The following is a 13,697-nucleotide window of genomic DNA, read 5'->3' on the forward strand; positions in this document are numbered from 1 at the left end:
GTGGTTTTCTCATAGGGGGTGGGGTGGAGGGAGAAGGGGGAGAAATTCCACCTCTGGATTCTGAGAGTTTGTTTTTTTTTAAAGATATTTTTCAAGTTTGACTAAAAGTAAAACGAAAAAAATCTTTTACCTCCTCATTTGCTGTGATTCCTGACCAGGAGAATCAGGAAATTAGCATGTAAATTAAACATCAACAACCCGTGCACTGAACTGGACTTTTATTTCTTCTCCTAGACCTGCTGCCAGGCTGCTCTTTATTACACAATGGAAGAGAGGACAGCTAGCAGTTGCTTAAAGCGGGAGCTTATAAGCCTTCCCCTAGAACTTTAGAGTTGCAAAAACCTACTTTTTAGCCCTCAAACAACTCGGTATACTATTTAGGACAGTGGTTAAGCTACTGTCACAAAGAAACTCTAAATACGTCAACTTAAATGCGATAACCATTGCTCCTTTCTCACGGGACAGCTCAAAAGCGCTCCAGGAGGGCTGGCAAGGGTGGGATCCCTCAAGAACATTACCGTGTGAGGTCATTGTCAACAGGCTGGTGGGATGGGTTTGTGGTCGTTGATAAAGGTGCCCATACTCGGGCCAAGGCAGGTGGTCCATGATACTTGTTGCCATCTTCAAGTCAGAAGACAAGAAAAGAGGAACTATAGGTAAAGTGTTTCCATTTTCAATGAAAAGATCCAGAAGCTACAGGTCTTGTTTTCTTGTTTTTTTTTTTTTTTAACTTATATCCCATTGATGAGAACTTAATTGCATGGTCATACCTTCAAAGCAGTCTGGGAAATGCAGTCTGGAGCGAGGTAGCCATGTGCCTAAGCCAAAAACAACCGAACTCCCTGCCATGGAGTTAACTGGGACTCACCGTGAGCCTTGAGGGCAGAGTACCATTGCTCCCTCGGGCTCCAAAGACCATAAATCTTTTCAGGAACAGGTAGCCTCATTTTTCTCCTGCAGAGTGGCTGGTGGCTTCGAGCTGCTGACCTTGTGGTGAGCAGCATAACTTAGCCCAGTACACTCCCAGCATGTGCACAGGTGATTCTCACTCACGGCGACCACACACCAAGTAGAACGGTCCTACCTGAGGTTTCAACAGCTGATTTTTCAAAGATCAGCAGGCTTTTCATTTGAGGGCCACCTGAGTGGACTAAACCTTTGAGCTTCAGGTTAGTGGCCAGGCCCCCCACCCCAGGGACTCCCAGCTAAACACAGAGGGAAACATGATACTAACAGGAAGAAGCAGGTTGGCAGCCTGTTGCCACACTAGGTTTCCAGTGAATTGACTATAAATCCTTTGGGCGATGTCAGGGGTATTTGCATGTTTTTTTGAAGAGCTTAATTCTTCTGAACAACTTTTCCCGAGTTTGGAGAACTTTCCAGTTGACAGCTCCTGCCTTCCCTGCCTCCTGAGTGAAGACGACATCTTGATTTCCAGCATCTTTGCCAGGCAGGTTGTAAGCACGTGACCCAGGTCCGTTGATCTGATACACTCTATAAGACCTCCCTTTAGAAGCCAGCAGCATAAGGACGTTGGCAGAATGCAATTCCTGGTGGGAGCAAAGCAGAGGTATTTGACTGGGGAGAACAGTGGCCCAGGTCCTGGTATCAGTTGTGCTAGTCCTGGATCGTGTCTAGTGACAGTATCAGGTCTCTGCTGGAGAGTCTCACAAGGGGTGTCATGGATTAAATCATGCCTCCTCTGGTATGTATTGGAATCCTAACTTCCATACTGCCACGGGAGGAACCCTGGTGGCATAACGGGCTGCTAACGACAAGGTCAGCTGTTTGAATCTATTTGGCACTCTGAGGGAGAAAGAGGAGGCTCTCTACTCTGCTAAGTTGGAGTTATGGTCGTGGAAACCCACAGGGGCAGTTCTACCTTGTCCTGTAGGGGTTCTGTGAGTCAGACTTGATGGCAGTGAGGGTGTTTCTGTTTTGTAATACCTGTCATTATGAGCACGTTTGGAAAGAGGGGCTTATCTTAATGTGTTAATTAGGGCCTATCAGTGTAGAGTGGAGCCTAAATACAGTCACTTTGGGTTAAAAAAGAGCAGAATGGACACAGACATACACAGACACACACACAGACACACACACACACACACACACACACACACACACACACACATCAATGGATTACCCAGTAAGCAAGGCGAGCACGTGCTTATTGGTGCTCACTTACAAAGCTGTGGTGAAAATCTTCAGTTTTTCATCACATTAACAATTCTACTTCTCGGTAGGGCCAGTATCCATTTCTCCCCCCACTCAATAGCACCTGCCTACAAATCAAATCCTTGTTTCAAATGTATAGAATCGGGTAGAGCCTCGGCAACTCTGGCACGTTGACTGCTGACTGCAAGGTCCATGGTTCACTCGCCATCCCCAGGCATTCTGTGGGAGAAAGATGAGGCTCTTGGTTCCCTAAAGAGTTACAGTCTCAGCCACCCACAGGGACAGCTTTACCCTGTCCTCCAGGGGCGCTAGGAGTAGGCATCGACCCAACGGCAGTGAGTTTGGGGTGTCTGTTTTTGTCTCCCACTTGTGGCACCCTTTTCTAGGACAGCACTAAGCAATAAAGTCAAGAAGGGTCTGGCACTGCTCCGGGCTTGTAGTTTCCATATATAACTTTCTTATCATTCCAAGGGTTCTCCCCTAAGGGGGCCAGGTGTGGGGCTTGAATGGTGGTCTTTTCTTCTTGACCAAAGATTTCAGATGCCACCAGGCGTGCTTCTCCACCCAGGACTCTGTCTCTCAGTCAGAGGTTGAGTTCTGGACCGTCCAGTCAAGCCTGTCTTCTTTACTAGTATTCTGCTCCCCCCGTCTCCCCTCCACACAGATTGCTGTTCCTTGTTGACTCTGGGCATCACTCAGTCCAGACATCTCTTCGTCCTGTCTGGTCCTTCACTTCTTTGGCGGTCTACACATTCCCCAAACTGGTCAGTCATGCTTCATCTGTGCAGAGGCCTTGTGATGCACTGCGTTCGTTTCCTAGTGCTGTTGTAACAACTTCCCTCACACTTAGGGACCTCAAGGAACCCAAGTGGAGGATCTTACAGTCCTGAAGGCCAGAAGTCAGACTTGGGTCTCGTAGGGTTCCGGTGGAAGTCTTGGCAGTGATGTGTCCCCTCCTGCAGGCTTGCCTGCCATGTCCACCTTCATTTTGAGCCACTCACATTTTGGGGACATGGCTTCCCTTCTCCATCTTCAAAGCCAGCAACAGTCGGTTGAGTTTGTTTGTTCTTTCCTACTCCCATCTCTGGTTCACCGCTTTAAGGACCGGAGTAATTCGACGGAACCCCTTGGACAATCTTCTCATCTCAGTATGTAGTTGCTGCTTGGTTCCAAGTAACCCCTGCCCAACAGCACAAGACACAGCCCAGTCCTGCACCCCGTCATGATCATGTCTGAGCCCTTGGTTGCAGTCACTGTGTTTGTTCACCTTCTTGAGGGTCTGCCTTTTGCTCAACGACTCCCTACGTTACCAAGCAAGATGTCCTTCTTCCAGGGATTCGCCCTTTCTGATAACATGTCCTAAGTGCATGGGACAGCATTTGACCATTCTTGCTCCTAAGGAGTATTCTGGCTGCTCTTCCCCAACAGCTTTGTCTGTTCTTCTGGCAGTTCCTGGTGTATATGTGCAACATGTCTCTTCAACACCATGACTTGAAGTGCTTAGCTTTCGTTACACCTGCTAACTCCCTTTTGCCACACAAATTAACATATTCATAGTCTGTTTTTTTGGAAGCCTGCTTTCAGGAACTGAACATGATTCTTGCCGAGAGCTGTTCATCCAAAGACGCATTACAACATAAGTGTGTTGGCTTCTAAACCAACCAGAGGGATGACTGACAGGTATTTTTTCAGTGGCATGAGTGGGGTGCAGGCAGATGGCTTGGAGGGCCTCTTTGCCGTGTAAGGTGGGAGGTGGGAAGAATAGGGACGGAAGGGGTTAGACAGAAGGTTCTGATACAAAATTTCCAGGAGTCCAAACATTCTAAATTTAAACCAGGTCACTCCGAAGGTTAATCTGTCAAGGTAGAAGAATAGAACGTGCTTTACTTAACAGTCTGTTGGCTTGATCTGTAACTTTTAAATACTGAGATGTTTGGGATTCTAGTCTCCATTTGTACTTTTGACTGGAACTCTGCAAATGTTAGGGACCAGAATGAAGTCAATGGGCTCATCCTCCACGGTTGATGGGAAGAGCCAAGCATCCTGTGTGGAGGCCCGGCCTTTCCGAGACACAGAGAAGAATCTCTCCAGGGGACGTTATTTACTTGGTTATGCCTCAATTCTAACCCTAAAGAAAAGACACAAAAGATTTGGGAGCATTACTTTCCTGAAGGAAAAATACAAGAGTCACGGGTGAGGTTAAATCACAACATGGTCTCTAAATGGATTACTCCTTTTCACTAAAGTAATCGGTAATTGGAGCCATCACTACACTTTATTCTAAAAGTAGGCTCTCGGTTGTCACTGGCACATTCTTTCAGCTGCAAATCTCCGAGACCGTCCCCACCTAAGGGACTCATCCAACACTTTGCCACCTCCAGGCTGGGGCCATGCTAATGTTTGTGGAAAATGAGAGGCTTTAATAGCACCACAATGCCAGTGCTTCGTTTGGCGAGCTCTTTGCTACCCAGAGCTGCCATCTCAATGTCATCTACAGTGTGCAATGGTCAGTCGGAAACACACACACACACAGACACACACACACACACACACACACACACACATACCTTATCTGCGGCCAGTGCCTATCAAGTAAATTGTGGCTCTTGGCGACCCCCTTTGTGTCCGAATAGAAGTGTCCTCTAAGGTTTCTAGTGATTTTTTTTGGAAGTAGATTGTCAGGCTTTTCTTCCATAGCACCTTTGCATGATCTTAAACCTCTAACTTTTTGGTTGTTACTTTCAAACTTGTTAGCTATTTGTACCACCAAGGGACTATATGTGTGTGTATAAGGGGCTTCAAAATCTGTATGGAAAAATGGAATTAAAAATAGTGTGTGTATACACACACACACACACACATCTCCCTAAGTGGTTAATGAAGAGCTCCCTTTTTTCCCTTTGCCCTTTGGAATCAGTATTTTCTTTATACTCAACAGAGGGCAGAAGTAAAGACCATGTGGATGTTCTTAGTTAGCGCTGTTACTGCAATTTTCAAGATACCTGAAAACAACCACTTCAAAAGATGTGCACTCACCTGCTCTGTCTGCTCCGACGAGGTCGAGCTAATCAGATTGTTGAAGCCCAGATAACCCAGAAAAGGACGTTTGATTGCTCATGCCAATTAAACACGTTTCCTGACCAAATATCATCTTCATTTGGGTTTCCTTTGCTTTGGGTTTTGCAGTCAGAACACAGACAGACAACTGCTTCTGTGTTATTATCCCCCAGGCTCTTCCTAGAGGTAAGGGCTCCCATTTGGAGTGGGGGGTTTGTTTGACTTTTTAATTGGTTGTGCCCTGGTCATGGTTTTTGGGGGGAGGCGGAAGAATAAAAGTTCTACTTGTACCTCAGTCATTATGGACAGTGAGTCACTCACAGTCTGGGGCTTCAAATGAAGTTCATTCTCTTCAGGGATTAAGGCAGTAGTTTCTGGACAAATTTTTTAAAAATGATTTTGCTTAATTAAAAGCCCTCACTGGATTGTGAGCTTCATGGTTGGGGCTTGGGGCTGACTGTTGTTTCCTGTGTTTCATCCCTCAGGTTTTCACATGAGACAATTTGAGGACATGAGTCTCAGCCACTGCCACCCACCTCTCTCTCCCACTACACCAACCAAATAGAATGCGAAACAGAATACAGGACCTACGGCCTAGTTTGTGGGAGAATTGTACACCCGACAGTGCTGCCATGTCTTGTTTCATTTGTTTATCTCTCAATATCATCTATAGGGTTTGGTTCATCCATAGATTCCAGCCTAGATCAGGCTGATAGCTGGAGTCATATCGTCAGGCATAAAAGGCACTTAACTGTAGTTAAGTGCAAAATCGGCATTCAGTACATGGTGGTTGAATCCAATGGAATGGGATTGAAATATATCCCCATGGAGGATTAGATTTGGTAGAGATTGTTTTGCTGCAAGAAACAGATCTAGACGAGCACTAACACTAAAAAACATATATCTTTTTAGAAGAATGCATGGATTTCTTTATGAAAGAGTGCAAAAGGAAGTGGAAACTTGCCAGGAATGGAGGTAACGCTCTATCTACCTGATTGCGGTGCTGGCAAAGAATACAGAAAGTAACATGGACTACCAAAAGGCAAACACGTCTATCTTGGAAGAAGTATGGCCCGAGTGCTCCTTCGAGGCAAGGTTGATGAGAGTTTGTCTTACATACTTTACAGGTGGTCAGGAGAGACCAGTCCCTGGAGAAGGGCATCACGCTTGGTAAAGTAGAGGGGAAGCAAAAAGAGGAAGACCCTCAATGAAATGGATTGATGCAATGGCTGTGTCAATGGGTTTAGGTGTGGGAACAATTCTGAGGATAGTGCAGGACCAGGCAGTGCTTCCTTCTGTTGTGCATAAGGTCACTATGGGTCACAGCAGATTCGATGGCACCTAACAACTTCGGTCTGTCTGTCTAATTTCTAATGTACAAAGAGCAGTGTGGTCTAGGGCATCATGTTTGAAGCTGGGATATCTGAAATTTGAGTACTTGCTTGGTTAGTTTTAGATAGACTAAAATTTTCTGAGTTTCAATTTTCTTACTGGAATAAAAATAAATAGAGCATGCTTACTATAAAGCCGAGACATATTATTCATGATTAATATACAAATCACCCTTGACTTTATGGCTTTTCACCAAAGAGTTCCATAATCCTAACAGATTCCATGAATGTTACCCTTTCAATTATTCAGTAGACAAGGAAAATAGAAATTCCTCAAGATGAAAATTCCTGGCTGTGCTGTTTAAGCCTAGTCATGGATTTTTCAATAATTAGGAACACAGAAAGGATGGAAACACCATTAGCTATAACTCAACGTAGAAAAAGTTAGGTAGTCAGAGAAAGAATTCTAATATATATTTTTAGGCATCAGAAGGAATGATTCATTCTGCAATGCTAAGTTGAGACCATTCATAGGGGCTAATTGTACTAGAAAATTGATATCAACTCACAGCATGATTATGACTAAAATTCAAAATAAACTCAAAGGTGTTTTAAGAACCAAGAGGTTGAATAAAGGGAATTGGCACTTTTAAAATCCCTGGAAGGGCTGGAGGATTGACCCGGAAGACCACCCCTGAAATTGTTGAGCTCAGAAACAAACTGCCACAGCTCCCGTGGTCTCCCCACATCCACATCCACCCTGGCTTGTCAGCAGAAACAGCCCCAAACAGCTGGAAAACTGCCTGCTGCAAGCCGCTGCTGCCAAATCTCACACGAGCGTTTCCGTTTGGCAAGAGTCATTGAACGCTTGGCTGCCAAGCTGACGGTCTGTGGTTCAAGCCCACCAATCACTCTGGGAGTGTGGGGGAAGACCTGGCAATCGGCTCCCATTAAGATTTCAGCATGGGAAACTCTGTGGGACATGTCTACTCTGCCTTGAGCACCACAGGGACTTGGAATCGACTTAATGGCACGCCACAATGCACATGCAGATACAGATTCTCCCAAGGGTGTCTAGAGTATGTGGATTGTTGGCATTTCAACCTCTCCAGGACCTGGGGAGAAGGAGGAAGGGATGTTAAGGTTGAGTAAGCAGAAATGACGCCAAGGCAGTGAGTTTTGTTGTCGCTGTTTTTAATATCCGCAATGGTTTCCAACGGTTCCAAATTCTGGATACTAAAATAAGCATTAAAGGAAGCATTTTTTTTTAATACAAAAAGAATGAATGAGGGACAAAGTAATACCTCTAAAAAGAGGTCTGAAGGTTGGAACTGACAACCTTCAAGCTTTTGTTTAAAAGTCTGAGGGACCATAGGGGAGGGGGAAATGCTCTAAAATTGATGGGTGGGGGGAAAGTAATCGTACAATTCTCTGTGCTGTGATTGAATCAACTATTGAATTACCGTATACACTCGAGTATAAGCCAACCAGAATATCAGCCAAGGCACCTTATTTTACTACAAAAGCTGCATAAAAAATGTGCTGAAAAACTCAGCTTATATCTGAGTATATATGGTATATGATATGTAAATTACTTGTGAATAAAACTGCGGAGGAAAAAAGCATGAGGGCAATTATATAATTGACATGGCTGCACAAGGTGAGAAATCAGTAGTTGCTCGCTTTGATTTACATGGATCAGGGGTTATTGGTGCCCATGGTTTCTGCTACCTTGCTTTCTTCTCACCTGCAGGAACAAGAGCCTCAGGTGACATGGTCACACATCAAGGTAGACTGAGTCACGTAGGCACAAACTTCTCACACACACCAGAGACACTTCTTTGACTTAAGAGAAGGGTACTCCCTCACTCAACTCCCTGCCATTGAGTCAATGCAAACTCATTGTGACCCTATAGGACAGAGTTGAAGTGAGTTTCTGAGACTATAGGTCTTTGGGGGAGTAGAAAGCTCTGTCTATCTCCCATGGAATAACTGGTGGATTTTAAATGCTGACCAGGTTATCAGCCCAATGCATAACCATGACACCCCACAGCTCCTCAAGAGAAGGGTGTGTGAGCCCAGGTGGACTCGAGAAACAAATCCAAAGACACTCATATTTGTTTAAGAGAGAACTTTATATTCAAGAGTAATTGAGAAAACATCTCAGATCAGTCCAGATCAAACCCATAAGGCTGATATTAGTCCCTATGTCCTATACCAGACTCACACAACACATGCAATGATGCTGAATGCAGGAAAATCACAGGCCAGTGGTTGGAAAGTCTTGTGGATCCAGTGGCAATGGAAGCAGCTCAGCTCTGGAGTGGGTCTCCACGTGACTTCTCCAGCTCCAGGGCTCTGGCTCTATCAGCGTATCTCCATGTGGCTTTTCAACCATAATACCTCATATGGAGAGTCTGTGTGTCCAGCCTCCAGTGAGCTATTTATCTCCATAGTGCCGCCAAATGAGGTCATCAAGCTGTGATCTTATTGACAGGCTGAACTCCACCCCTTCACTCTTAATAGTTTCAAGTTGACAGCAGATTATGTAACTACCAAAGGGTAAGATCACATAACTAACTCCCCTAATTTTTCCTATGAGAAGAGTTACTGTGGGTACTTTCCTATAAGAAGAATTACAGCATGTGCCATTTTCATGAATTTGTCAACATTTGCTATGAGTCTCTTTCCTCTTGTCTAAATGATCTCCCTGAAGGCCCAAGATTGTCTATTATTGTAATTACTATTGTCAATCTTCCAATCTACCATCCCTAATTGGCGTCTTGGAGGAGTAGTGGGTTACACATTGTGTTAGAAGTCCAAAATTACTAGTTACTCTGAGGGAGAATGATGAGGTTTTCTGCTCCTGTAAAGATTTACAGTATTAGAAATCCACACGGGCAGTTCTTCGCTGTCCTGTAAGTTTGCTAGGAGTTGGGATCAACTTGATGGCAGTGCATTTAGAGTGACATTACCTAATTAATTTAGCAGAGGTTGTCGAACAAAGTATAAATCCATTTGTCGATTTAATTTTCAGTTCTTCTCTGACCCCAAAGGATAATAAAGGATTCATAAAAAGAAAGTTAGGCTAAAAATATCAATGATACAAAGAATTTCAACTAATGATAAACATACCGGCAACCATAAGCATTGTTTTGCTCAAGTAATAGGAGCGCATGCTCATGAAGGTTGTGTGTCAGCTCCGGAGGCGGTAGCGTTTTGTGTTTGAGGATGTCAGGAAGACACAATCTCTGGGCCATTTCTTTCACTGATGAGCCTTTTTAACCGAAAGCCATGCAAGTTCGATATAACCACTCTGCCTGATCAGTGTGAAATTTTAAGAAAGATAAAAATCCTGTTAAAAACAGACATCAACCAGAAATGTTCTTCCCCTCCTAGGAAGTAAATAAAATAACTTGAGTTATAATTTCTACTTTTATATTATAGAAAACTTCAAGCCATCCATTTTTGGAAGTCAGTAAACAAACTGAAGTTGGGTAGAAGAGAACTACTCTGATCAAGGAGTGGAAAGTGCCATCGGTGCTGGTCTCGTCCGTGCTTAGAGGGTACCCGATGCACGCAGCCTCATGTCAGACGAAGTGAAAGGTTGGCTCTGAAATAACATATTTGGCAGATTATGATCAGTTGAAACCTAAATGATCTCACAAAGTTCCCTCCAACACTTTCTATTGAGATGCCTTCTATTATTTTAATACCAAGGCATATGGACTATTGATGTTTTGTCACTGGCACTCGTAGCTCACTGCTTGCTCCTTTAGCGTGTAGTCTTCCTCCTGCAGCACTAGGCACACGAAAATTATTTTCTCAGTTGACAGCTTTGCCAGCACCCATTGTATTTTATTTGAACTGACAACTCTATTATAAGAAGGCAGGGCTGGGCAAGGAGGAAGCCTTTTACGTGCATACATTTGTCATCTCACTCTGTTCTTGCTTCATATTCTGCAAAGCAAGAACAGAGGACGGGAAGTCAGCCACATCATCTCTCAATCTGGTTCATGGGGGGGGGGGGGTACGTATTGTTCCCAGAGGGGGCTGTTCCTGACAGTTAATGTTGCTGGATCAACATTCACTTTTTTTGAAATGACTCAACTCTTTGTGTTCTGTTGCTTTGGGGTAATGCCTATGACAAACATTAGGAAGTGATGGCACTAAATTTAAAAGGGTGGACGTGACAACTCACACTCACTTTAGGAAGTAGTTTTTTTAAGGCTTTAACTCTGAAAGTTGGATGACTCGGCCATACAAAATCTTAGCTACCTCTGTATTCTAATCCTGTGAGTGACCACATTTCCTCCAATAGTACGTACAAGGGGAGATACCATATGTACTCATGTATAAACCAAGTTTTCCAGTACATTTTTAATGCAGTTTTTGTGGTAAAATTAGGTGCCTTGGCTGATATTTGGGTCAGCTTATACTTGAGTATATACGGTAATAACATTTGAATATTGTGGTGTATGGTGAATCCTTTTGTTGGGTTCCTGGGGCATAGTTGTGATCAACTGTAAGAGTAAATTCACATTTGTTTAGATTTAAAGGAGTCTTGTTGGTGCTGTGTTAGGCATTGAGTTGCTACTTGAAAGGTTGGCAGTTCAAACCTACTAGTTACTCTTCAGGAGAAAGATGCGGCTGTTTGCTCCTTTAAAGATTTATAGTCTTAGAAAACTATATTGGATCACTTTGAATTGGAATTGACTCGATGGCAGTGAGTTTGGTTTTGGGATGGAGACTTACTACATTTCAGGCACTGCCCAACATATTTTCGTGGGATAACTCTATGAGATAGGCCCTATTACTATTATTAGCATTTTATAATGGAAAGTGATGCATTAAGTAATTTGTTCAAGGTCACATACGTATGTTATAAGAATCTAACTCTCAACAGCTTGAAATTTCTGTTAGTGATATAATTCTGACCTTGCAGTCTCAAACTGTTAAATTTGAGAGGACTCTTCCCTTGTGATGCAAATGCCTTGTGCTCAACTTCTAACCTAAGGACTGTTTTGTTTTTGTTTGTTTTTTTAAAAAATTCACTTAGTACCATGAAAGAAAGATTTAGTGTACTACTTCCATAAGAATTACAGTCAAGTAAACCCTATGGCCACCACTTGTCTGTCAGCTTGTCATATAGTGGTGGCTTGTGTGTTGTTGTGATGCTAGAAGCTATGTCACTGGTATTACAAATGCTAGCAGGGTCAACCCAAGTGAACAGATTTCAACAGGTCTTTCAGATGAAGAACAGACAAGATGGACTGAACTCCCCACTTTGCAGAAGAAAAAGCTGAAAACCTTACACATAGCTTTGAAGCATTTTCAAATACTGAAAGCCTAAACAAAACAAACAGAACATTGTTGGAGATTCTGCCAGGAGATGGATCCCTCAAGTCCTAAGGTACTGAAAATGTGACCGAGAGGAGATGATTTCTTGGAGGGAATGGGCCATGGTGATGGGAGTCCAGTAAAGCCTGTGGGAAGGGAGCCTTCTGGTCTTCATGTGCTGATGGAGCATGCCTCGAAGTAAAGAGAAACAGAGGCAAACATCTTCTAATGATTGGAACTTGGAATATGTGAAGCATGAATTTAGGGAAGCTGACATAGTGAAAAATGAAACACAATACATGACTATTGATATCCTAGGCATCAATGAGCTTAAATGGACTGGTATTGTCCATTTCTGAATCAGAAAATCATATGATATATTATGCTGGAAATAATACAATCAAGAGGAAGGTGTGACATTCACTGTCAGAAAGGATCTCGCCAAACTGATTAGGAAGTACAATGCTACCCCTGATCAGATTGTATCTACCTGCCTTCAAGGAAATTCAATCAATACAACTATTATTCAACTTTATGCATGAACCACAAAAGCGATTGAAGAAATTGAAGAATTCTACCAACGACTTCAGTCAGAAATTGATCAAACATGCAATCAAGATGTAGTGATAGCTATTGGTGATTGGAATGGGAAAGTTTGAAACAAAGAGGAAAAAACAGTAGTTGAAAAATATGGACTTGGTGTAGAAATGCAGCTAGAGATCTCATGGTAGAATTTTGCAAAACCAATGACTTGTTCATAGCCAATACCTTTTTTCAACAATACCAAGTTGATGGTACACATGGACTTCCCCAGATGGAATACACAGAAATCAGATTGACTACATCTGTGGGAAGACACGATGGAGGAGCTCAATATCAGCAGCTAAAACCAGACTAGGAATTGATTGTGGAACAGACCATCAATTGCACATATGTAAGTTCAGCATAACGCTGGAGAAAATTAAAACAAGTCCACAGGAGCCAAAAATGACCTTGAGTCTGTCACACCTGTATCTGAAGACCATCTCAAGGATAGATTTGACACATTGAACACTACTGACAGAACCTGATGAGCTGTGGAAGGACATCAAGACCATCGTTCATGAAGAAAGCAGAAAGTCATTAAAAAGACAAGAAAGAAAGAAAAGATCACAGTGGATGTCAGAGGAGACTCTGAAACTTATTCTTAATTGTAGAGTAGCTAAAGTAATGGAAGAAAGGATGAAGTCACAGAACTGCATAGAAAATTTCAAAGGACAGCTTGCAAAGCCAAAGCCAAATATTATAACGAAATGTCCAAGGACCTCGATTTAGAAAACCAAAAGGGAAACCCACGCTCAGCATATCTGCACTGAAAAATCTCAAGAAGAAATTCAAGCTTCAAATCGCAATGTTGAAAGGTTATATCGGCAAAATATCGAGAAGACAGAAAGAACACAGTCACGCTACCAGAGAGAATCAGTCAGCGGTTCACCATTTCAGGAGGTAGCATGTGAGGAAGAAACAATGGTGCTGAAGGAAGAAGTACAAGCTGCAGTGAATGCATTACCTAAACACAAGGTTCCGGGAACTCCCAGAATACTCATCGAAATGTATCAGAAAATTGGAGAACCTCTAGAAGCACTCATTGGTGTATTCCAGGAAAGTTGGAAGACAGCTAGTTGGCCAACTGGCTGGAAGAGATTCTTATTTGTGCCTATTCCAAAGAAAGGTGACCCAACAGAATGCTCAAACTATAGAATGATATTATTGATATCACACACAAGTAACATTTTACCAAAGATCATCCAACAA

This window comes from Echinops telfairi, unplaced genomic scaffold (genome assembly GCF_000313985.2).
Source record: "Echinops telfairi isolate 266 unplaced genomic scaffold, ASM31398v2 ScPeMD7_3533;HRSCAF=4204_0, whole genome shotgun sequence".
Taxonomy (NCBI): domain Eukaryota; kingdom Metazoa; phylum Chordata; class Mammalia; order Afrosoricida; family Tenrecidae; genus Echinops; species Echinops telfairi.